The following is a 23,278-nucleotide window of genomic DNA, read 5'->3' as shown; positions in this document are numbered from 1 at the left end:
GAGCTGGCAGGAGGTGGGGTGGGGGAAGAAACACAGTATTAGAACAGAGAAAGTGATTGTGTACCTTATCCACTCAAAGACTATCACAATTGCACATCTGAATTTTTTTAGTTTCTTCTCAATGTGATAAAACTATGTAAAAGATGCAGAATCTAATATGGAGGTAGAATTATTGGGTTAAAAGGGAGGACATCCAAAGTTTGAGACGTTTATGGGGTTGTCTTTTAGTATACAAAAGCCTTCCCTCCTGTCTTTCTTCCTAGTCAGTGTGGAGAGAGTCCCTTTTCCACTCAGCATCTTTGAAGCAAATGAATTGAAGCACTTTTCAAAAGGAGGTTGGCATGGGCTGGGCTGGGCTGAACCAGGGCTCTCTGGTCCACTGCATGGTCTTAGCCCAGCTGCCTGACTTCAGTTTCGCCAGCTGAAAATGGAAAGAACAATATTGATTTCAAAGTATGGGTTTGGTAAACATTGGCCGTTCTTCCCCTCACCTCTACCCCCCAAATCTTTTACTCTATCTAACTGTCTCAATGTTTGGAATGCATCAGTAGTACATTTTATAGGTGTTTGGGGTATTTTCTTTTCTTTTTTTTTAATGATTACAAGAAGTTGGTGAAAAGAAAGTAGAAAGTATGGAGCAAATAAATATATGTGGGAAAAGAAGAGGACAAATGGTAATGCAACTATCTCAGCTGACATCTTCCTTCTCTACCCAAAATAGATCAAGTTAGAGCCTCTTGGTTGTCTTCATGAGCCCGTCGACAAGGGCTCCTCAAACTTGAACATGCATACAGCTGACCTGGGGATCTTGCTAAAATGCAGGTTCTATATCGACAGGTTTGGGCCAAGAGTCTGCATTTCTAATAAGCTCCCTGGTGATGCTGATACTAATGGTTCATGGATCACTCTCTGTGAAGCAAGGGGATAGAAGGAGTTGGTACTCAAAGTTACAGGTGAAGAAGTGAGGAACAAAGACCATCAGCTTGCAGTTGACCCAGGAGGTGTCAGAAGTGAGTGGGCCTCAGAGGGATTCGAGGCCTCTCTCCTCACATGGACTTTGAGAGCTTGTCTTCACGACATGGAGCCGCATTTCTAGTCTGTAAACTCTGGCTTCACTGTGACCTCGGCCAATTCCTTGGCTCACTCAGATGCTTGTTTGAACAGAGTAGTGGGGTGGGATGGAGCAGATGTGGGGAATGTAATTTCTACTAAGTTCATGCCTGTTGCTTGAAGGCTCTTATCAGCGGTCAGCTTACTGAGTACTTCTTTTCCAGCAGTTCCCTTTAACTTCACTTCAAGTGTTTGGGCATAGTCATCTCAGAAATCAACTTCCCTGCCCTAAAGACTAAGAGCCTCTTTAAATGTAAGCTCTTATTAAGCAGAAAAATTTTAAGTGGTTTTCCTTCTCCTTTCCTTGGGGCTGCCGCCTTAGCACAAATAGAGAATGAGAAGCTGGTCCTTCCTGCATTTGTGAGGAAATGGTGGGCATATTTTCTCCCCTGGCAGCTTGCAGTGGGGCTCCACCCTCCAGGAGACCCCCATTTTTAAGAATGGGGAATTTGACAGTTGTAGTGGATGAGCTCCTTGTGGCAGAAAGCCAGGGAAGTCCACACACTGAGGAAACTGCCCTTTCCAAGCTGCTGCCTTCAAGTAGCTTTTGGGGCTTCTCCCAAGACAAATCTAGTCCCATGCATTAGAGTTGGAATAATGGTGGATCCAAGGAACAGTCTGTCCATAGTCATTCCAGGAGAGCCGTGTGAAGCTGTGTGACAGGAAGTTCCTTCTTTTTCTAAATGCATTAGGGCTGTGTACATAAAAAAAAAAAAAAGGAAGTACATAACTAGCAATAACAATAGCTATCATTTATTGAGCACTAACTGCATACTCAGTGTTTGAGCATTTTTTCATTTAATCCTTATAAGAACTCAATGACATATGTAATAATTTGTATACATGATAGCTATATATGCTACTTATATATTACATAATGATTATGTTAATAGTGTAGATGTAATAAATATAGGCTAATTATGTAATGACTATTAATAACATAGTTTATGTGATTTTATGCACTAATCATATAATGTACTCATAAAATTAATATTTATAGATATACATGTATACAACCCTCATTACAGTTGAGAAATCTTAGATTTAATACATTTAAGAATTTCTTCAAGAATTTACAGCTGGTTGACAGCAAAATTTGGGGTTCACATTCCATCTAGCAACCTTGAATAAATGATATAACCTTACCATTATAGCCCACCAGAAAGGATGGCGGTGGTAGTTATTATTAGCCAGTCAGTCTGAGGAAGAGAAAACCCTGGTCCTGGAAGGTCGTTTCCTGGGTGAAGCAGTCTTTGGTTTTCCATCTCAGATGGACAGCTGGAATGCACAGTGGTTCCTACATATGTGTTTCCAGTTCAAATGTGCTCCGTGATGAAGTGCTCAGCCTGGGTGGGTGAGCCTGGAGCAGGGGAGAGTCCTGGGGGAACCGTGGTTCTGTTTCCTATTTAATCTTGATGAGCAGGTCTGCTGCCTCCCAGTCTGTCTTTGGCCTCAAAAGTTTAAGAAATATAGGTCATTTAATCCTCTTTTGAGGAAGTTGAAGTCTGGCTCATGCCTTCAGCCCTACAGTGTCAGGCTCTATTGGGGTGCAGAGGAAACAAAGAGGAAAAAGACCCAGCCCTCCCCTTGGGAAACTCAAGATTGTTTCACACCTGCATTCCAGGGCTCTATCTCCCTTGAGGGACTTTCAGATTTACCCCTCCCACCTCATGGTTCTCTACCTTCAGCTCACTTCCACCTGTGCCACTGACACTGTGGTCATATGTCCAGGTACGCCTGCGACAGACCAAGTTTAGGTCTGTTGTCCTGGCGCAATTATTAATAGTGACCTTTCACTCTGATAGTGTTCCAGTTTGAGTGGTAAATGAGGTTGGCCACCATAAATTATTGAGCACCAACTGTGTACCAGACGCTGTGCTAAGCCCAGGAAAGGTGAAAAACAGTAAAGCACAGCCACTGCTGCGAAGAAACACTTAGTCTGCTGTGGAGTATGTCTTGAAGGCCCCATTTGCCTTGATTTTGCTCTTGCTTCTTACTGCCACCACTACCTGTTCAAGAAGAACTTCTCACTCTAGACTCAGCTGTGAGGCTCCTTCCCCCAGATGAATGTCTTCCACCCTGATTCCTCTCCTCCCTCACTCTGTCCCCACCCCTCAGGCTGGCTGGGGGCCCTCAGGCCCTGGGTTCCCTCAGGACCGCAGCACCTCGGGTCTGTATCTGTTACGTGGTCTTCGTGTTATCGTTTGCGATACTAGTTTCCTGGGGCTGCCTTGACGAAGTAACACAAACTGGTGGCTTAAAACCACAGATGCTTATTGTCTCACAGTTACAGAGGCTAGAAGTCTGAAATGAAGGTGTCAGGTCATGTTCTCTCTAAAGACTAGTTGAGGACCCTACTTTGCCTCTTCCTAGCTTCTAGCGGTTTCCAGTCATCCTTGGTTTGTGGCAGCATCACTTCATTCTCTGCCTCCATGTTCACATGGCCATCTTCCCTCTGTTTCCCTCTTCACATGGAATTCTCCTCTTCTTATCAGGGCACCAGTCATATTGGAGTAGACCCCCCCCCCCCCAATCCAGTATGACCTTATCTTAACTAATTCCAATGGAAGCCACCCTGTTTCCAGATAAGGTCAGTCAGAGGTCCTGGGATTTAGGACTTCAACATATCTTTTGGGGAGAACTCAATTCAACCCATAACATATAAGTTTTTAGATTTGGTTGTATTTCCTCTATTAGAATATAGACTCCTTGAGGGCAGGGAGCTTATGACGTTTGGCACAGTTTTCCTGGGCAATGCCTTGCATTGGAATAGGATCCACCAGATGCTTGTCAGAGAAGGGTCCACTGATGTTTCTTCTTACCGTTTATGTCAAAGAATGAGTAAAGGGTTAATGGAATGAACTTGCTTTTTTTTTCCTGTTGTAATAAATCAAACTTTTCTGAACCTAGAAAGAATTGAATAAGAAGATTATATGAACACACATGCGCAACACTTGCACACACATTTACAACATAACCATGTTGGGGTTATGTATTTTTTTTAAAGTGTATTTCTGGATGGTCTCTCTCATTAAACATGAATCTAATACAGGAAAAAAGGCTGGGGCCAGATTTACCCCTATGGTTGGTATGAGGCTAAAATGAGATATTACTTATAAAGTGCTAAGCTCAGCATACTGGAAAACATGCAAAGGCATTCGTAAAAGACTTCTGTGAAATTCGCTGAGCTGGAATTTCCAAGCAGGTGTCCTTTCAGCCTCTCGTTAATCCTTTGTGATTTTGTGTTTTGTTTGTTTAATGTCAAAATAAGGACCCACCGGATGGAGACTGTGGAATTGCACATAACACTCTGTCACAGGTGCCTCCCAGCTTACTTTACTTGCTTTAGAGGGAATGAGGGAACAATATCAGGATATGGTTCAAGGTTGTTTCTTTCAGAAAACCACCCAAAACAATTGCCTTGTTTAGGAACTCTGCTCTGTGGCCCACTGGGAGACAGCTGGCCTGGTGGCAAGAAGCAAGACCCTCGATTTACAGTGGGGGAGGCCTTTACAGGGTCCCAAGGAAGTGGTTCTTCTTCCCAAGACAGAGACACCCCACAGGGGAATCTCTAGAGCAGTACTGTCTGATAGAAATATGGTCTAAGCCACATATGCAATTGTAAAATTTTCTAATAGCCACTAGAAGTAAGACGTAAGAAGAAACAGGTGAAATTAATTTGTTGTTTAGCCCAATATATCCAAGATATTATCATTTCAATGTGTTCAATATAAAAATTGAGACATTGACATTATTTTTTTGCCCAGGATTTTGGTGTGTATTTTAGCCATATTTTACGTGTTTATTAAGCCCTCATGGGTAGTCCCTACCCATACTGGACATGCAGGGCTGGAGTAAAACCCCCAAATCATATTAAGGGGCCTTGGGATTGCCACAAGGGACCCAAGTGTGAATTCATATGTGCCTATACAGTTTCTTCAACAATTCGTTGTAAAAGTACCATGTCTATCGCCTGTGGTTCCGAGAAATATTTTGATATTATAAAAGTTGCCTTCATACTTAGAATGATTAGGAAGCATGGTTCCAAATTTCCTAAACTGGGATTCCTGGAGCCCACATATCCATGAAGGTGGCAGTAAGGGTCTGTGAAAGTCTTCAGTATTTTAGAAAACCTTAGGGGAGTCACGGTGACTGCAGTCAAACTGATGGAAGCGTTAGCACCATGGCTTTCACCTGGCATGTTAGCGAGTACAGCTTGCTGGTGACCCCATTTCATTCAAACTTTCTGCTTAGCTTTTGTTTTGGATGCTGTATGGCGGGGTCATATTTCATTCTTTTCCCACGTGAGTATCCCGTTATTGCAGCACCATTTGTTGAATTTTTGTTCGTTTGTTTTTTGGGAAGTGCATGGACCGGGAATCGAACCCGGGTCTCCCACATAGCAGGTGAGAATTCGACCATTGAACTACCCTTGCATCCCTTTCTGGTTGGCTTTGGGTGGCATCGTAGGGATTGCTGAGGTCGTGACTACAGGGTGGTGGTGCCAAGCGAGTGAGTAAAGAAGTCCTCACGGCCTGTTTCCTAATGTCTGAGCTCCTGTCCCGTGGGCTCAAGTGCAAACCCCCGGAGTCTCATTTGTCAGTGCTTTTAACACTTGTGAGGCTTTGGGGTGGGGGTGGGGGTGAAAGGTGGATGAAGTGAGTGAGCACTGTCTAGATTAGTGCTTCCTCTGCTTAAGTCAGGGTGAGAGATCTTCCTACGTGCCACAAATAATACTCTCCACCTATATGGAATGCCTAGGAAAGGCAACATTGGCTTTTCTTGGGCTTCTCTGCCTATAGCTGCTCTCCTGGTTGGGAGGGGGCCTCTGACTGTCAGAGCAGAGAGCTGGGGATGGGACATTGGGGGTCATTATGGATATTCCTGAGCTTTAGCAATCAGTCACCCAGTTGTGGGAGGACTCCACTGTGTCTGGTGGCCTGGCGAGAGTAGGAAGTCCTCCCTTGTGCTGAAATGGAGCCCACCTCTGTGTAATCATGTCCTTAGCTCCTAGCTCTGCCTCTGAGTAGCCACTGCCATCTGTCTGTCTGTCCCCCACCCCCACTTCCTGTTTCCTCCAGGCTTGAGGTCCTCAGTTCCTTGGGATCTCCAGTTTGTTATTCCATTAGTGAGTTATCCCCCTCTTTGTTTTTATTCCTTCCTTCCTCTGTAGCTGACCTTTTAGCCATTTTTTCCTCACCTTCCCCTGAGAAAGGTCAGGGAAAATAAAGGAGAAGAAATTCAAACCAGTCAGTTTTGTTCCTTTATCAGCAGCAGTGGTGGGGAAGAGACCTGCAACAAGGCAGTTGAATGGCTATTTTAATTCTTTCCCATTATGCCAGCTCCCTCACATTGGCTGTTGTAATCCTATTGCTTGGAACCACAGCTGGCGGAATTCTTCTACCATATCACAAGTTATGTATTGGTCTGCATTAAACAGTGATGCTTGTCCATTGGGCTCTCCTGAATCTGACATTTGTTGCTCTTTATATCCTCTAATTTCCAGGACTTGATATCCTTCTTTCCACCAGCTTTGTGAAAGAATTGTTAGCATATAGACGATTGGTGTCCTTACCTGATCAATTCATGAGCCAAAAAGTTCCACAAATTTAAGTTACCACCAAAGTAGTACCGGTAAGAAATGCACATGGATTTAAAGACATTCTTGACAGTTTTACTAATGGCAAAGCCATAAAGAGCTCCTAAAAGATTATGAAACGTTCGACATCAGGGACTGTCTGATTTCTCTGCATATCCCCAGCACCGGTGCAGAGAGCTGACACTGATTAATTGTCCAATAAGTGTTCATTGAATGTTAGAAGAGATGGATTGTGTCCCGGATGAACACATGCCCAAGATGTTCTACTTGAAGTTTTAATATTAACTTTTACACTTAGGTCAGTTATCTGTTTTGAATTAATTTTTGTGTATTGTCCAAGATATTCCAAAACAGCTGTGAATAAAAATATTCTATTTGGTTGTCATCATAAGTAGACTAATACCTGCCAGATGATGTGGTCTGGTAACGTGAAACACATGGTCACATTTTAAGGTCTGCCTCTGAGTGGACGGCCAGCAACTCCCCCTCGCTACACCCTCAACTTGGGATTCTCCTAACTAAATCACTTTGGGTTGAAGCAGTGCATTTTTTAGCAAGCTTCCTTGGGGCTTGTGATATAGGTGGTGCTCAACCCACGTTTTGTAAAGCGTGGGGACAGAAAGTGCACCAGCATATTTCCTGCTCATCCCCTGTTGTTGAATATTTACATTCCCCCCCCCCCCCCTTTTCTCCCTGTTACTGTCATGCTCCAGTGTACCGCTTTGGGTACCTGACCAGTAAGGGGAGGGTAACTCCCTAGATGTGGCATTGCTGGGTCAGTGTTACGGTCATTTACGTTGTCCCCATTGGTGGTTCTGGTCCTTGGTGCTGTCCTCTAACTGTAATCACACTGACCTGCAAGTCCTTCCTTGAAAGCAGCAGACACGGGCCTGACTTGGTTTCTGCCGCCTTCTCTGATGGTACCTGGTGTTATTGTTATCTTGCTGGGCAGCACAGTGTACGAACTGATGACTTTTATGGAATGAGCTTTGTTGACACCCAGACTGCTGTTTAAGTCACATAGACAGCGTAAGGAATATTATCCATTACACTACCATTTCCCAAAGTAGTTTTGTCCTAAGAGGGTAACAGGTTTGATGTTAAAACAAAGTTCTGTTTTCAAATAAATTTTGGAATATACTGCATTTAACATGAGAACAGAACTCACAGGAGCTTTACTGCAGGACCTTATGGAGCTTTAGAAGGTAATGTACATAAGGGGAATATACCATTGGCATTTCTCAAACTTACTTAACCATAGAATATGTTTTTCTCCTGAAGTTTAGGAGATATTGCTATGATGTAGATTAGTTTTCTCTAAATAATTTGGCTTCATTACTACCTTTCATATTTCTTCTGACTCATGTAGATATTCTTCTTTAGCTTCACATTTTTAATAACTGGAAGAACTTAGTGATATCTCATGTCTAGAGCTTTTTCTCTAGGTCCTTTTTATCGATAAAACCATTTTAAAGGTATGGTAGGTCCCAGAACTAATCCCTTGGGCTCCCACTATTTATAGACTTCCATCTATCCTGTGGTGACTTAATTGTTTTACTTTATTTTTAGTGGCCTCCTACACCACAGAAGACTTTCCGAAAGCCCATATCTCATGCTAAATTTAGCTGGACTTTTAGCTGGCTTGATTGATTATTGGTCTTAATGGAAGAAAATGTGATACTCTCTTCTTCTCCCCTGTCATTAAATTATCAATTTATGACTGGAGGAGACAATCGCTGGATAAATGGGTGTCTTTTTGAAAATTATGACACATCACCAAGATGGATATACTTGCCCCTTTAGTTCAACAGGCATCTGTTGAATGCTTACACATACAAACTCTTGCAAGAGCACAGGGCCTGGCAGCCATACCCAGACTGAATGAGATAAAAAGGAAATTAGAGAGAAGAATTGGACCACAAAAGATAAATTCGACTTTGCTGAATTGTTGAGGAGTTTGGGAATGGAGTTGAGGGAAGGGGAAGCATTTCAGAGAGGAAGAGGCACATCAGAGCTTCTGTGACTTAGAAGCTTGGAAGTTGTTGAGAAGCCTTGACTACCTTGATATGACAGATTTGGGGTTCCTGGGATGAGATAGTGGCTGAGCATGCAGCCAAGTTAGGCTTGGCCCCTAAACCTACTTCTGCTGAATGAGAACATCGGTGCTACCAAGAGCTGCTTTGAGAATGTGCATTGATGAGTCACACCCAAGAGAGATTTTGAGACACCTGCGCCCCCTTATGTGTAGGGCTCATTGGTATTCAGCCATGCCCCAAAGCAGCTGCCCCAAGCATTTCTGTCCTGGGCTTGGCCACCCTGGCCTTGGCTAACATGTTTTTCAAGGATACAGTAAAGACCCAAAGGGATCCATCACTTAAGTATTTGGCAACTTTTGCTGGGCAGCTTTAGAGTCCTGTGGGCTTTTTTGGCTGTTGCTATTATTACATGGAGAGTGTCCAAAAGACCTGGACATGAGCTAGGCGGGACTCTTTGGGAGAGGGACGGGGGAATGATGCAACCGTGAATTGAAAGAGCAATGTCCCTCTTTCCTTGAGGCCAAGTTGTCCAGTAGTCTTCTAAACCATGGAGAGGCTTTGTTTTGCTGAAAGTGGATAGATTTGGGTTGTGTCTGTCTAGTAGGTGGTCCACTTCCCTTTCCATTGCTCCTTGGTGTCTGACAGGTTCACTTGGAATATTTTATTCTAAGACCAAAGGGCACGTGGGGTTCCCAGAGGGGGAGAACCTACCTTTCTCATGAAACAGGAAGCCCCCTATATAGTCGACCTGGGCAAGGACTACTGGGGACATTTGCACCTTCTCACCAAGGCAAATTTTGATATTAGAGAGTTTCTTTTGGCTTCCATGCTGAATATGAAAGCACAGAGGTTCTTTTTAATCCTTTTTATTATTACTTGTACAGTGGAAATAAGAATGGGATGACAAAATTGCTGGGAGTAGAAAGATGAGAAAACACTGAAAAGAAATAGTCTAGAAATGAAGAGCAGAACTTTTGGAAGAGAATCTAAGTTATGAGAACCTACTGAAGAGAGGTGGACAGAAATAAAGAACCCTAATTAATGATCCAAATAAGGGCTCAGATGAGACTGTTTGTATTGGATGCTAGGAATATATCCAGCAGCAATCGGCCTTTTCTAAATTAGGCCTATAACCCTCCAGTTTCCAAAGAAACTACTTGCCAGGCCAGAAACCTATGACCCACTTTTTCTGAGAAGGAAATGTAAACTTCAAGGCTGATAATTTAAAACAGAAAAACAGGCCGAGTGGGTAGTTGGTCAATGAGAGACATCTCATCAGAGGCACTCACTAAAGTCAGGAGGGGGTGCAAGAGCAATGCTGGGTGCCCAGTGTTGCTCCCCAGCCAAGGGGGCACCCTAAAGGCAGGGAGGCCAACTGGAAGCAGCGTATCACACATAGGATTTGTCAGAGAGGTTGAGAGAATGTGCAAGATCTGAGCTGTGGTTAAGAGAGCCCAGGGTCCCACAAAACTACATTTGTGTTGCTGTGATTTAGTTTCAATAAATTAAATGAGGAGTAGGCAAGATCAAGAAAATTGGACAAAAAGGCTGTGCCTATCCCATCAGCTTGCCTAGCAAACTCAGATGGGCCCTGGGTGTGAAGTTTTCCAAGTGGCTACAAACACTGCCTGGATATGAGCTAGAGATAGGGCCAAGACTTGGACACATGAACTAGAGCTCTCTTGTTCAGTTTCAAATTTCAGTGTACCTCAGAATCCTCTGGAGGATTTACTGAAACCCAGCCTACTGGGCCCCACTCCTGGAGTTTCTGATTTAATAGATCTGGGGTAGGGCTTGAGAATTTGCATTTCTAACCAGTTCTTGGTGATGCTTATGTAGCTAGGTCCTAGCAACATATTTTGAGATCCGTTGATCTAGACTGCAAAGAATGTCCAGATCCTGGGCAGGGAGAGTGGTGTGGGGTGAGGGTGGGCAGGGAGACTCTGCTTTCTGCTTCTGTAGGAACTAGGAAGCCAACTATATACCTGGAGCTGAAAGGAGACAGAAATGCATGGAGGGGAGATGTCCCATTTCCATTCATTTCTCACCATCCAAGGACCCGTCATTCTTTGTTTCATTCTGCCCATCAGCCTATGATGGTCTCAGAAATTCAAAAGCATGACTTATGGCATTGCATTTTCACTAAGGAGAGAAGGGCAGCTGAATTGTCTGCCACATGGAGTTTGGGCTGGAGAGAATCATGGGGTTTAAATCATTTCAGTAGTCTTTTGAGGTCTGTCTCAGCATTTCACCAGGATCCAGACCACGTGTTGTAGCCTGTTAACATTCAGTAGAACCCATTGGATTCTGCTCTGTAAGCATGTCCAGAGGTCTCTGAGGATGTGAGCATGTAATTAAAGCACCAGGTCAGTTGGAGACAGAACTGAAAGCATCTCTTTCTTTGTTTCTATGGAAGTACTTTTTTATCTTTCCCCCTGCATTTCTTCAAGGGAGCTTGAGGGCAGTATATTACTAAGAACATTTTTTAAGTTCCTTGTAACTAAGTAGGAAATGAACTAATGTGAGTCACATATTGTACTTAAGAAGCTTGCCTAGCAGAGATTTTATTGAGGAGGTTGAGTATCGCCCTGCTTCAGAAGGCCTGGGTTTTGAATCATGATTTCACCACTTCATTTCTATGTGATCTTGAGTGGGTGACTTGACCTTCTTGTACTTAAGGACTTGGGATAATAATAGAATCTATTTAATAGCATTGCCATAAGGAATACATAAAGTTATACATGTAAGGTGTTATGGATTGAATTGGGTCCCCCTGAAAGGCAAGATGAAGTTCTAACCCCTGGTCCTGTACATGTCACTATATTTGGAAATAAGGTCTTTGAAGATGTTAAAGTGAGGCAAAACTGGATTGGGGAACCTGATCCAATATGACTGGTGCATTTATAAGAAGGGCAGAATTAGATACTGGCAAACCACCACAAGCTAAGAAGAGGCAAGGAAGCGCTCTCCTCTACATATTTCAACTTCTAGCATCCATAACTGTAGGCAATAAATTTCTTTTGTTTTAAGCCATGCACTTTGTACTGCTGTGTTATGGTGTGCTGTGGTGATTTGGAAGCTGATATGTACCTCAGAAAAAGCCATGCTCTTATAATCCATTCCTGCGGTTGCGGATCTGTTATGGATTGTGGTAGGTTATTTCAATTGAGATGTGACCTACCCCCATTCAAGTTGGGTTTTAATCCTTTAACTGGAGTACTTTAAGAGAGGATAAAAGACAGGAAAGCTCAGAGAGCTCAGAGAAAAAGCCTCCAGAGATGCTGAGAGAGGGAGCCACTGAAGTCAGGAGCTGAGAGCAATGAGACCTGGGAGAGAAGGACCAGCAGATGCTGGCGATGTGACTTCCCATGTAACAGAGCTATCCCAGGTGCTGGTGATCTTTCTTCAGAGAAGGTATCATCTTGTTGAAGCCTTAATTTGGACATTTTCCTGGGCTTAGAACTATAACTGTGTGAGCTAATAAATCCCCATTGTAAAAGCCAACCCATTTCTGGTATATGGCATTCCAGCAAATGGAAACATGGCACTAGGAAACAAAGAAATAATGCAATTAGAATTGTACCTGATGCTTATAGAAAGAAGTCAGTAAATTTTAGTTATTGTAATAAGCATTGAAACATTAAAAAAAAACTGTAAAATAAGATATCTGTCTGTACTCTTTTAGGAATGGAATTCTTAATTTTCCTGGCCTGCCCAAGATTGTTTTGTAGAAGCTGTCAGTGTGTATTCTAGAGAAAATCCACTGGAAGGAGGGAAAATGGTATATAAAATTCCTTAAACCTCATCTAATTTATCTCCTACTACTAGCCTCATCATTACTCATTTTAGTTCTCCATTCGGCCTTAAAAAGCATTATGGAATCATAAAATTTCCACATCTAAAACGATGGTGTATGTGATATTGATAGTAATACTTTACACACGTGGCCTCATTTTATGCCTTCCAGGGTGTCTTCATGTGCTAGGTGTCATTTAATCCTTTCAATGGTCTTGTTCTATCAGTCCCATTTTAATGTTCATACAGAGAAAACTTCAGGGACGTGACTGGCCCAGGCTCCATGGGTGATTAATGACAGACCTGGGATTTTTTTTTTCAGGGACAGTAAACTTTATTACTCATAACAAAAAGTGTATCTGTACACAAATTTGCATCAGTTTCTTGAGTGCCAATACAGGCCTAGATAAATACCTGTATGCACAGTGAGTATGTCCCATGAGGGAACACTGAGCAGAAGGAATCACTTTATAGCAGCCAAGACAGCCACTTTCTCACCCTTTAGCATTGCTTGCTATAAACACAACCCTGGACAATGGCCTGAGTAGAAAGCAGGACCTTACATTCTTGCTTACCAACCCTGGCAAGATGTGTTGGAGCAGGAGAGACCCATGGAGGAGTATATCTCAACAATGTCATTTTTTTTTACCGTGCTTACATAGATTAATATGAAATTTTGCATTTTGGCCATTTTTAAGAGTACATTTCAGTGGTATTAATTATATTTACAATTACCCCCGTCCATTACCAATGCTTTCTCATCACTCCAGACAGAAACTCTGTATATAATAATTCCCCATTTCTCCCTACTCTCCTCTCACTGCCCCCCTGCAGCCTCCAATCTGTTTTCTGTCTTTGTGAGCCTGTTTATTCTAGATATTTTATAAAAGTAGGATCATATAATACTTGTCCTTTTGTGGCTTATTTCACTCAACATAATGATTTCAAGATTCATCCATGTTGTGGCATGTATCAGCACTTCATTCCTTTTACAGCTGAATAATATCCCACTGTATATGTATATACACACATACATACATGCCTATATACTGCATTTTATTTATCCATTCATCTGTTGATGGACTTTGTGTTGTTTCCACTTTTTGGCCATTGTGAATAATGCTACTATGAACATTGATGTATAAGTATCTGTTCCTATTTTCAATTCAGGGCACAAAGTTACCAATTTCTCTGTACCCTCAGCAACACTTGTTATTTTCCTTTTTTCTTCTCTGTAATAGCCTTTGTAGTAGGTGTGACGCAGTATCTCATTGTGGGTTTGATTTGCATTTACCTGATGATGAATATTGTTAACATGTTTGCATGTGTTTATTGGCTATTTGCATATCTTCTTTGTAGAAGCGCCTATTCAAGTGCTTCCTGAAGACCTTGGCCCTTTTTAAAAAACGAGTTGTTTTGTCTTTTTGTTGTTGAGTTGTAGCACAGACCTGGAATTTTAAGCTCATCTCTTTTTCCTAGCCCTGGCTAATTTGTCACTTGGAGTTCTTATTCAAATTTCTGATTCTAATACGTTGAGAGATGAAATCCTAGTTACCCTTGCTCAAACCATTCCAGAATTTGAGGGTGTGAAACTGCCATTTTATTTTGCTCATGGATGCTGTGGGTCAGGGATTCAGACTGAACCCAGCAATGATGGCTTGTCTCTGTTCCACAGCGTTCAGGGCCTTGGCGGGGAAGTCGTGACATAGGAGGTGGAGTCCTCTGGGCGTCTTCTTGTATGTGGCCGGCAGCTGCTGGTGGGGCAGGGATCCCAGATGGCCTCTTGGCCAGAACACCTCCATGAGGCCCTTCCATGCGGTCTCCCTGCCTTGGGTTAATTTGGTTTCCTCATAGCATGGCAGCTGGTTTCTAAGCGAGACCCTCAAGAGAGCAAGGTGGAATGTGTGGCATTTTGATGGCCGCACCTCGAAATCACAGAGCAGCATCACTTTTGGTGTTTGAGGAGGTCCCAAAGTTCTGCCCACGTTCAAAGGGAAGGCACAGAGAGCTGCCACTCAGTGGGAAGAGTGTCAAGGTCGCATGGTGAAAATAAACAAATGATTTCAAGAGAGGAGATGTTTACATTGAAGGAAGAAAATATGAACTGACGTGCTCAGGTATAGGGAATCATACGTGGGTGAGAATCACAAGTGGTCAAGTCAGTGTGGGCGTGGGAGGGGAATGGATGAGGAGAAGCAGTACTGGACCATTCATTCACTCCACAAAGCAGGGCATACGGTCTTGTGGTGCTTCTAAATGATCATTTCACATGGGAAACTTGGGACTCTGTACTATAGCCTCATCCTGTTGAAAATTTGACCTTCTGAATGCAATTTTAAGATTTATTTATATTTGGCACAGGATTTACCAAGTTACATTTACGATCTTAAGAGTGAAAAGTTCACCTCGGTCAATGTCCCATCATTGAGTGAGATGGGAAGAAAAAAGTTAGCACCAGAAGAAAATTAGTCCTAAAAGTTTATTTTATGTTTATGTGAAGTTTATTTTCAGTTGGGTATGCTTCATAAGGTAGGTATTTCTTCTAATACTGTTAATAGTTATTTACTTTTCATTTACCACTCCCTACCAAAATAAGCTCTCTTATTTTTGAATCATCTTCATATCCTCAAAACAGCTAACTTTAAATAATGGTTGGAGAAGCTCCAGGTTAAGTAAAGATTAAAATACTATTGCTTTCTGACCTTTGGGTTAGGATCAAGTGTGGTGTAATAAAATATCACTCCCCCGAGTCACCTTTGCTGATTTTTTCCTATTATTCTTTCCTGTTATTCCATATTCATGCAAGCTCTTGCAGCCAAGGATTGTTACTTTAAGATCCAATCTGAAATTAAGCTTATGGTTTTAACCAATAAGCTATAAAGCTATTGAACTCCCACTGAGATGTGGTTACTCTTTTTCTAAACTTCCTGAGTTGTCTCTTCTTAGCTCCCTGGTTGATTTCTTATTTAACCTTTGGAAAGTTCCCTGATGTCTCACTGCCCGTTCCCCATCAAAGTGGGAAATACTAGCCGTGCGAACCTCTTAGGCCCACAGACTCTGCAGCTGTGTTCTGTCCATGCAGAGGGAGCATTTTGCAGGTGGACTCCACCCTTCCTGAGGATGGGGGTCTGACCGTGTTGGGCGAGTGGGTCCACACGGGCACTGGGATCCCAGCAGGCTCTGGACCACCAGGCCCTAACAGAGATGCTTCCGGAACTAGATCACACTCTTGGAATCTTGCAGAGGACTCCACCCCGAACTGCTTGATGGGTCTTTTTGGGTCTGTGCACAGAGAGAGCTGTCCTTGGGAGCAGCTCCCCTGAAAGGACCCTTGAATCAAGGTTAATCAGGAGGGCAGTGGGTAGCTATACACAGGTGCACTGGGGATGTTTGGTGATGAAAGGATGCCAGTTGGTGAGAATCTTGGTGGTAAGGAAGTTCTGTAAAGCACAGACTGCGGTCCCCCAAGGTACCCACTCTTCTCACCACTGGTCTAGCTCGCCCTCATGCTGCCGCTCTCACTCTGGGCCTCTGCCTTCCTCTTTGGCAGTTTCAGATTCTAGATTATCCTGTTTGCTGGCAGAGAAGTAGCAGAGGGCACCATGAGGACTTAGGCATCCCTAAGTCACTGGTCTAAACAGTATAGTCTACCAGACCCAACACCTGTGAGTGTTTTGCTCAGGCTGCTGTTGAGTTTGATTTTCTCTGATGTCTCCCACCCAAAGATAAAAAAAAAGATGTGAGAGTCACAAAAAGACACCTAGGCACTATTCCAAACCCCTTTCCCATGTTATCTCTGCTAAGCCTCACCATGGCCCTGTAGAATACATGCTACCTTTATCCTCTTTTAACAAATGAAGAAACTGAGGCCCAGATTGCTAAGCGATTTTGCCCAAGGTCATATACCCAAAAAGCAGCTTAGGCAGGATCCAAGTGCCTTTGGACCCTGGAAGCTGCACTCCTAACCTTGGAGCTGGGCTGTCTCACTGAGTGTTCAGGGGCCTCCTGTAACCCAGGCTACAAAGCACTGCTGCAGAGAAGCCCTATGTGGGTGATCTGCCCATTCCTATCTACTCACCGAAAGTAGGGCCCTCTGAAAAGAGCTTTGAGTACTGTGGAAGCAAGTCATTAAAACCCAAACGGTTTATTATTCTGCTAATAGGTCAAGCCTTTCATCATTGAGCTTTGGGGGGGGGGGGGGCTATTTTTAGATTATTTGAAACCTGGAGTCAAGCTAGGGTTGACAGGGTCAGCTGCGCCCTTGGGGAAGGCTCACTGCGGGGTGCTCAGGGCCAGTGGCCCCTCAGGCGGCTGTGTTCCACTGGAGTTGTGGAGTGCCTGCCCTGGACGGGAGACAAAGAAACCATGGTGCTCATTCTCTAGGAGCGCCTCCCCCAGAGGACACAGCTGACAATAATAAAGTGTGACGGAGCCCTTCTCCGGGCTGGGGGTGCTAGAGGAAAAAAGGATGAATTAATTAGCCTTGGCCTGGGTAGCCACTTAATATATCTTACTGGAAACATTCAGTAACCTTCCTGCAGAGGCGCTTCCTGTGAGTGGGGAGTCTTGGTTATTTATTTATTTTCTTGGATGAGAGAAACTCAGGCTTTCGATGAAGAAGTTACATCCAAGTGCTGAGATCCTCATATGCCTCTGAAAGATTTCAGTTACAGTCCTGTGAGGAAGGGCAGGACAAGTTCTGTCTGGGATCATTTTGCATTAAGAAAAGCCTCCCTGGAGAGGTTGAGGTGGGAAGAGAAGGACGGGGAACACTTACTGGAGCATGGCATGGCAGGAGTGCCCAGGAGTGCCAAGGCCATGCTCACAGATTCCACCACAATTCTGGTTTATTAAAAAAAAAAAAAAAAAAAAAAAAAAAAAAAAGGGAGGCAGAAATTATGAGATTGAGTTAGCATGCTCATTCAGTGAGGTGGGCCGCTGAGTGCCCAGTCGAATGGGCACTCTATCTCCGTGACGCCATGTGACTCAGCCTGATATAGGGGGACCCCTGCCCCTCAGGACCAGCCTAGAGAAGTCCAGCCCCTGGGCTCTGTTCCTCTGATGTCATCAGTGTGGGTGTGCAATGGGTAGAGAGGTGACGGCCACGTCCAGAGAGCGGCTTTGCCTCAGGTGGAATACCCCTTGTACCCCCCAGGGATTGGTTGGACACTCTCATGTATATTCCCACGTTCACTCATTGTACGTGGCCGAGCCCCTCTGCCTCACTGGCCCTGCCTCCCATTTCTTCCTTGAGTAGGAATGCCTTGAGCCTCAGTAAATTGTTTTAGTTTTCTTAGGTATAAAAGGAATCCTGGCTGGACACTGGGTGACTGTAATCATAAAAACAAATGACTTTGGCCCTCTCTGAGCCAAAGTTGTGTTGAGACCCTTGTGGCTGCTGCCAGCTGCGAGAGAGGCAGACCTTTGGGGTCCTTCAGAGGCACAGGGCTGACTTGGGCTCCTTGGGGACCCATAAAATGTAACTGTACAAAGTCCCAGGACCAACAGTGGAACCAGCTATTCCTGCACTGGGTGGTCAGTCCAAGTGGATTTTCCCAACCATTTCTTTCATTTCATTTCTAACGTTTCTTTATAAGGCATAAAGAAATGGCATGGATGGTGGCCAAAAGGTTAAGGCTTCTTCTGTGGTCTCTTTAATTCTGGAATAGCTAGTCTTCCTTCTCACCCCCTTCCTGTCCACCAGAACCTTCTTCTGAACTGTCTTTTTCAGTTCTATTTTTAATTAGATGGGGGTGCAAGAAGAACAATTAATAAAGCCTTCCATTGCCACATTGACTATGAAGCTTGGTATCTTCTTTCTATGAAAGGATGGCCAAATGAGCAGAACATGTGAAATTTGAGTAGATTGGTAGAAACATAAACACGTTTTTGTGTAGTCATGAGGGTCATTTGGAGTATACATAGGGCCCTAAATGATTTCTATCTTTCCTTCTGGAAGACTTGAGTATTATCTTGTGCTATGATTTTTATGTTGTATTGGAAAAACCTGGGATTCTTTTTCCTTCGTCATTATTTACTTTTAAAAAATAATGTACTTTTAAAGAATTCTTGCTTTTTAATCTCAAGCCCAAACATGGTTTCTAATGAGGATAAGAATTTTAATATAGTTTGGTATTTTTAGTTCTAGAAAGAATTGGGAGTGGGGGAGTGGTGCAGTTAAGAGGAGGAGAAAATATTCTGTGGGGGAAAATACCCTGACTCTTGTTCTTTTGCTTTTTAAAAGCTTGAATTTCCTATTTTAAAAAATGTGTTTGAAAACAAAAAAAATAAAAAATAAAAAAATGTGTTTGAGTTTGGACCTTTCTTTTAATTTTTTTTATTTTAAGCTTTTTATTTGGAAATAATTGCAAACATGCAAAAAAAAAAGAGTACAAACAACTACTGTTATATTCATTCTGCTACGTATGCTTTATCATTTTCTCTCATATATGTATTTATTTCATATATATATGTCTGTTTCTATACATACAGCCTTTTTTTTTCCATCAAGGATATGGCTAGTTTATAGTATACAATGAAAGGCTAGAATAAAATTAAAAAAAAACAAACAGAAAACAATATCATAACAAATAATTCCTTCAATAGTTTCATCAGTAGAGTCAGTACAGCTGAGGAAAAAATGAGTGAATTGGAACATAAACCAATAGGAATTGACAAGACAGTAAGAAAGTTAAAGAAGAACACAGTGGGAAAAAATACCCAAGAGCTCTGGGGCAATATCAATTAATTTAATATACATGTAGTCAGAGTTCTAAAAATAGGGAATTAAGCAGACAAAATATTTAAGAGGAGAATAACATAATGTCTAAGACTTTTCTAAAAATAAGGAAAAACTTTGAACTCTAGTACTACAAAAGTCTGTAAACCCCAGGAAGGATGAATAGAGAAAGCAAATGAACTGACCATAAAACACGTCTAGATGCATCAGATTCACTCATGAAATACAAAGATAAATATAAAATTATGAAAGAATTCACAGGAAAATATCACATAAAGAAAAAACATAATTTTTAAAGGAATTATAAAGAAAAAACATAATTATTGTAAGAGACTTACAATTAAATAATGATAAATGGAAGGAAATAATAGAAATATATTTAAAGTACTGAAAGGTAAAAACATTCCAGAATAGAATACCCACTGAAAATAACTTTCAAATGTAAGGACAAAATAAAGACTTTTTAACTGAGTTTGGACCTTTTAATTCCAGAATTCGGAAATTCTGGATGAGCTCATTGCATGAGGATTTATGTGTCTCATATGTGCATGGTGGGTTCTCAACCCTTCTTCACTGAGTTGAATTAGGTTCAGCCCCTGCCTTCATGTATCTGCAGTTGTAATTTTTTTTTGTCAAACATTAAAAAAGAATTCTTCCCAGAATGCGTTTACATAATTATCAATTTAATGTACTACTAGTTATAAAGGTGCTAAAAATTATCAATAAAATTGGAAAAATAATTCTAGGTTATTGAAATTAGCAAAGTTTGTACATAGGAAGTTACACTAATGATTAGAAACAGATGTTAGAAACAAGATGTTGGAGTTTCACCATCAGTTGGTATCAGTAGAATGTTAGGAATCTTTCTGAAGGGCGTCACTTTTCCTTTTTCTTTTTTTTTTTTTTTTTGCCAGGCACAATGGAAGGGCCTTTTCTGGATGTTGAGGGCACAACTAGGCAGGTAGGTAGATGCTAGAGAATGTAACATACCATCTCATGGTTATAGTGATGCCTGGATGTCCAGTCTATAGGTCTTGCTGTCCCTCCTGATGATCTCCAGCCACAGTTTGGGTGGATGCTTCTCAGCCTGGGGTGAGCATAGTTTGGAGCTATTTAATAGGTGCTTGGATCTGAGTCCTCCAAAGTAATGCACAGAGTACAGCCTCCTGCCAGCAGGTCCTGCTTGTAGGCTATAGCCATCTGGCTCACCACACAGTGCTCTACCTCATAATTGCTGGAGTGGGCACCACAGTGTACACAGCAGCCATCAACCAACACATCTGCCACTTTGTGGTCCCAAAGCAGTGTGATGCTGTGCTTTTGCTTGGCTCTCTTGGCCCAGAAGTTCAGTTCCTTGTTGACTAGTTGGATGAGTTCTGGATAGCAGAAGGGGAAGAAGTAGACAATCACATTGATGCATCCCAGAAACTCATACTTCTGGAAATGAACTTTTAGTATGAAGTGAATTACATTTTCTTTGAAGTACTTGGAGATGGTGACCTTGTCACTAATCTAGACATCTTCAAGTTTCAGCAAGATGGTTGGGATCATCTCCAAAGCTTCTTGCTTTAGCTGTAGAGTGTACTGTGTGATCTCATTGCTGGTCGTGTTGGAGGTCATGAGGAAGATGGCTTCCTTGCAGTCAGTGGTCTTCCCTTTTCCATCTGCCAGCCCGTTGTCATTGAACAGCTGCCTCATGTTGGTGAGCACATCTGAATGAACCTTGTTCCCTCTTCAGAGAACATGGCATTGGGATATTGCTTCAGCCTCTTGGTCAGCTGGCCACCCTCCTTATGGTTGATGGGAGCTGGTGGGGAACCATTAAGCTTGGCCACCTTGTGTCACTCCTGGAACTCTGGTGTCCAGCCTGATGAAGCCTGTTTTGACATCTTTGTCATATATGTGGCTATCTGCTTGGCCAGCCCAGATTTTCCTATTCCAATTGATCCCAAGACAAGGAAGACCAGAGGATGTTCTTTGTCATACCAGCCATTCTCCTTGCTCTATATTGTAGCACCGACTGTCGTGCTGGGATTCCCCTGGACATTGATGTGCTCCATCACCTGCTGCTCCAGGGATAAGTGGCACTGTTCCTCACCCTAGCGCTTCTGCTTCTCCTGAAACTTGGTCTCAGAAGTCCTTAGAAGTTCAATCACCTTCCCTTCTAAGAGAGGATGTATATTCCATTTCATTCCCCTGCAAGGGATTGGCTCCTCCACCAAGTAGCTCCCTAATGGAGTGGTAGTCGTTGGCAAGGACAGCATGGTGCAGGGTTGTGCAGCCCTCAAAGCTGGCCGGTTGTTGAAGTCATCCTCTTGGATGATCAGGACTTAAAAAGAAAGGATTCCCTCCTCCCTGGAGGTCTTGTAAATACTTTTGAGCTCATCTCCAAAGTTTGGGTCAGCCCAAGCGGCAAGCAGAACCTCCACCACACTGTCGTTTCTGCTAATGGCTGCCACCATGAGTGTGGTCCAGCCAAGTCTGTGCCTTGCATTGAGATCTGCATCTTCTGACTTCTGATTTCTTGAGCATTGCTGGCATGGGCTGGGGACACCAATCCAGCTGTCCTGTGTGGGGAGGATTTCTTTGGGGCTCAAGCATATCATTTTTTCCTGATTTGAGTTTGAACTGACTAGTGGGAAGGCAGGAGATGTCTGTAAGTACTTTATATCTGTAAAAAAGACAGGGGATCCTTCTGAAATCTAGGTATGTAAATTTATGTTCTACCACAAAAAAAATAAGTGGATGGAAAAAAAAATCAGGGTAGCTGGAAGGAAGGGCTTTCCCTTTTATTCTCAGAGGGAAGGAAACTCTGACTGTGTTGAACATCTCAGTCGGGAAGTATCTTTGCTGAGTCCTTACCATGTGATCGGCTGATTCACTTTGTCCACTAAGTCTCTGGAGAGGTGATGTAACCATGCACTGCAAATTCTAGGGAGAGGGGAAAAAATCACTGGTGGCCCCACCCTCTGGCAATGGAAGATTTACTGAGCCCTGGCTCATAGCAGATTTGGGGGTTGGAGCTACATTTTATAATTCTCTTTTAAACTGTTGGTGGAAGCATCTGCTGTTTCCTCTTCCTCATTTTTTCCCCTTCCCTTCTCTTTCTCTCTCTTATCCTTCTCATAATTTTATTACAGATATGTTCCTTTGAGCACCCATTCTGCTATTCTTAAACCAACTCAGGTCAGATCTTTGGAAAGAGATTAATGTGGAACCATGGGGGCTGCCTGCCCCCACAAGAATTCTATTTCACTCTTGCTGTAATGAAGATAGTGGATTATGGGGTTTGGGGACCACAGGTGGAAGCATACACCCAGCTAGGAGGTGAGCACACTGGACAAGGTGGCTGGGCCAGTGTGGTCACAGTATAGACACAGGGAAGAAAATGGGTCTGGAGATTTGTTGGAGGTAAAGAGAGTAGGGATAGTTGAAGTCTTAGATGTGAAAAAGGGACAGAAAGAGAACAATCAGAAAATCCTTGGTTTGGGGCTTGAGTGTGTGCTGGTCACAGAGCGTAGCATAAAACTGGACATGGATGACACCCACAAAACATTTTCTGGCTGGCTAGATTCATGAGTACTGAGAGAACAGAAGGAGTACATGGTGGTGGGGCCATGGTGGATAATGAATACAGCAGGACAAGCCAAGTCCCACTTCTACTCTTGCTTTGAAGCTACTGGGCCCATCCAGTAGCCCATTTAGATGGTAGCTTCTAGAATCACAATCAGAAGTATTGTAAAAGGCCTGGAAAGTTTTAAGGACCCCTGAAAATTGTTACCACCTTAAATGACACTGATCTCTTCCCTGCAGTTGTCTGCTTTAGCAGAGCTAGAACAAGGTAGAAGTTAACCAAGAGTTGGAGATGGGATGGACCTTGGCATCTGGGCAATGTTCTCAAAAAGACAAGTTCAGGGTAGGCCATGGTGGCTCAGCAGGCAGAGTTTTTGCCTGCCATGCCAGAGGACCCAGGTTCGATTCCCAGTGCCTGCCCATATT

General features: G+C 43.0%; 1 protein-coding gene and 1 pseudogene across 1 annotated transcript in view; one reads left to right on the top strand and one right to left on the bottom strand.

Moving 5' to 3' along the window:
- The window catches only part of ITGA9 (integrin subunit alpha 9), a 447,613-nt gene that overhangs the window by 120,377 nt on the left and 303,958 nt on the right, over nt 1-23,278 (top strand). The window lies entirely within an intron of this gene.
- LOC143657758 (mitochondrial disaggregase pseudogene) lies at nt 166-21,885 on the bottom strand (annotated as a pseudogene).

The sequence above is a fragment of the Tamandua tetradactyla genome, chromosome 15 (assembly GCF_023851605.1).
Source record: "Tamandua tetradactyla isolate mTamTet1 chromosome 15, mTamTet1.pri, whole genome shotgun sequence".
Lineage (NCBI taxonomy): Eukaryota > Metazoa > Chordata > Mammalia > Pilosa > Myrmecophagidae > Tamandua > Tamandua tetradactyla.
The sequence above is the reverse complement of the archived record's forward strand: the minus strand, read 5'-3'. Positions and strand labels throughout refer to the sequence as shown.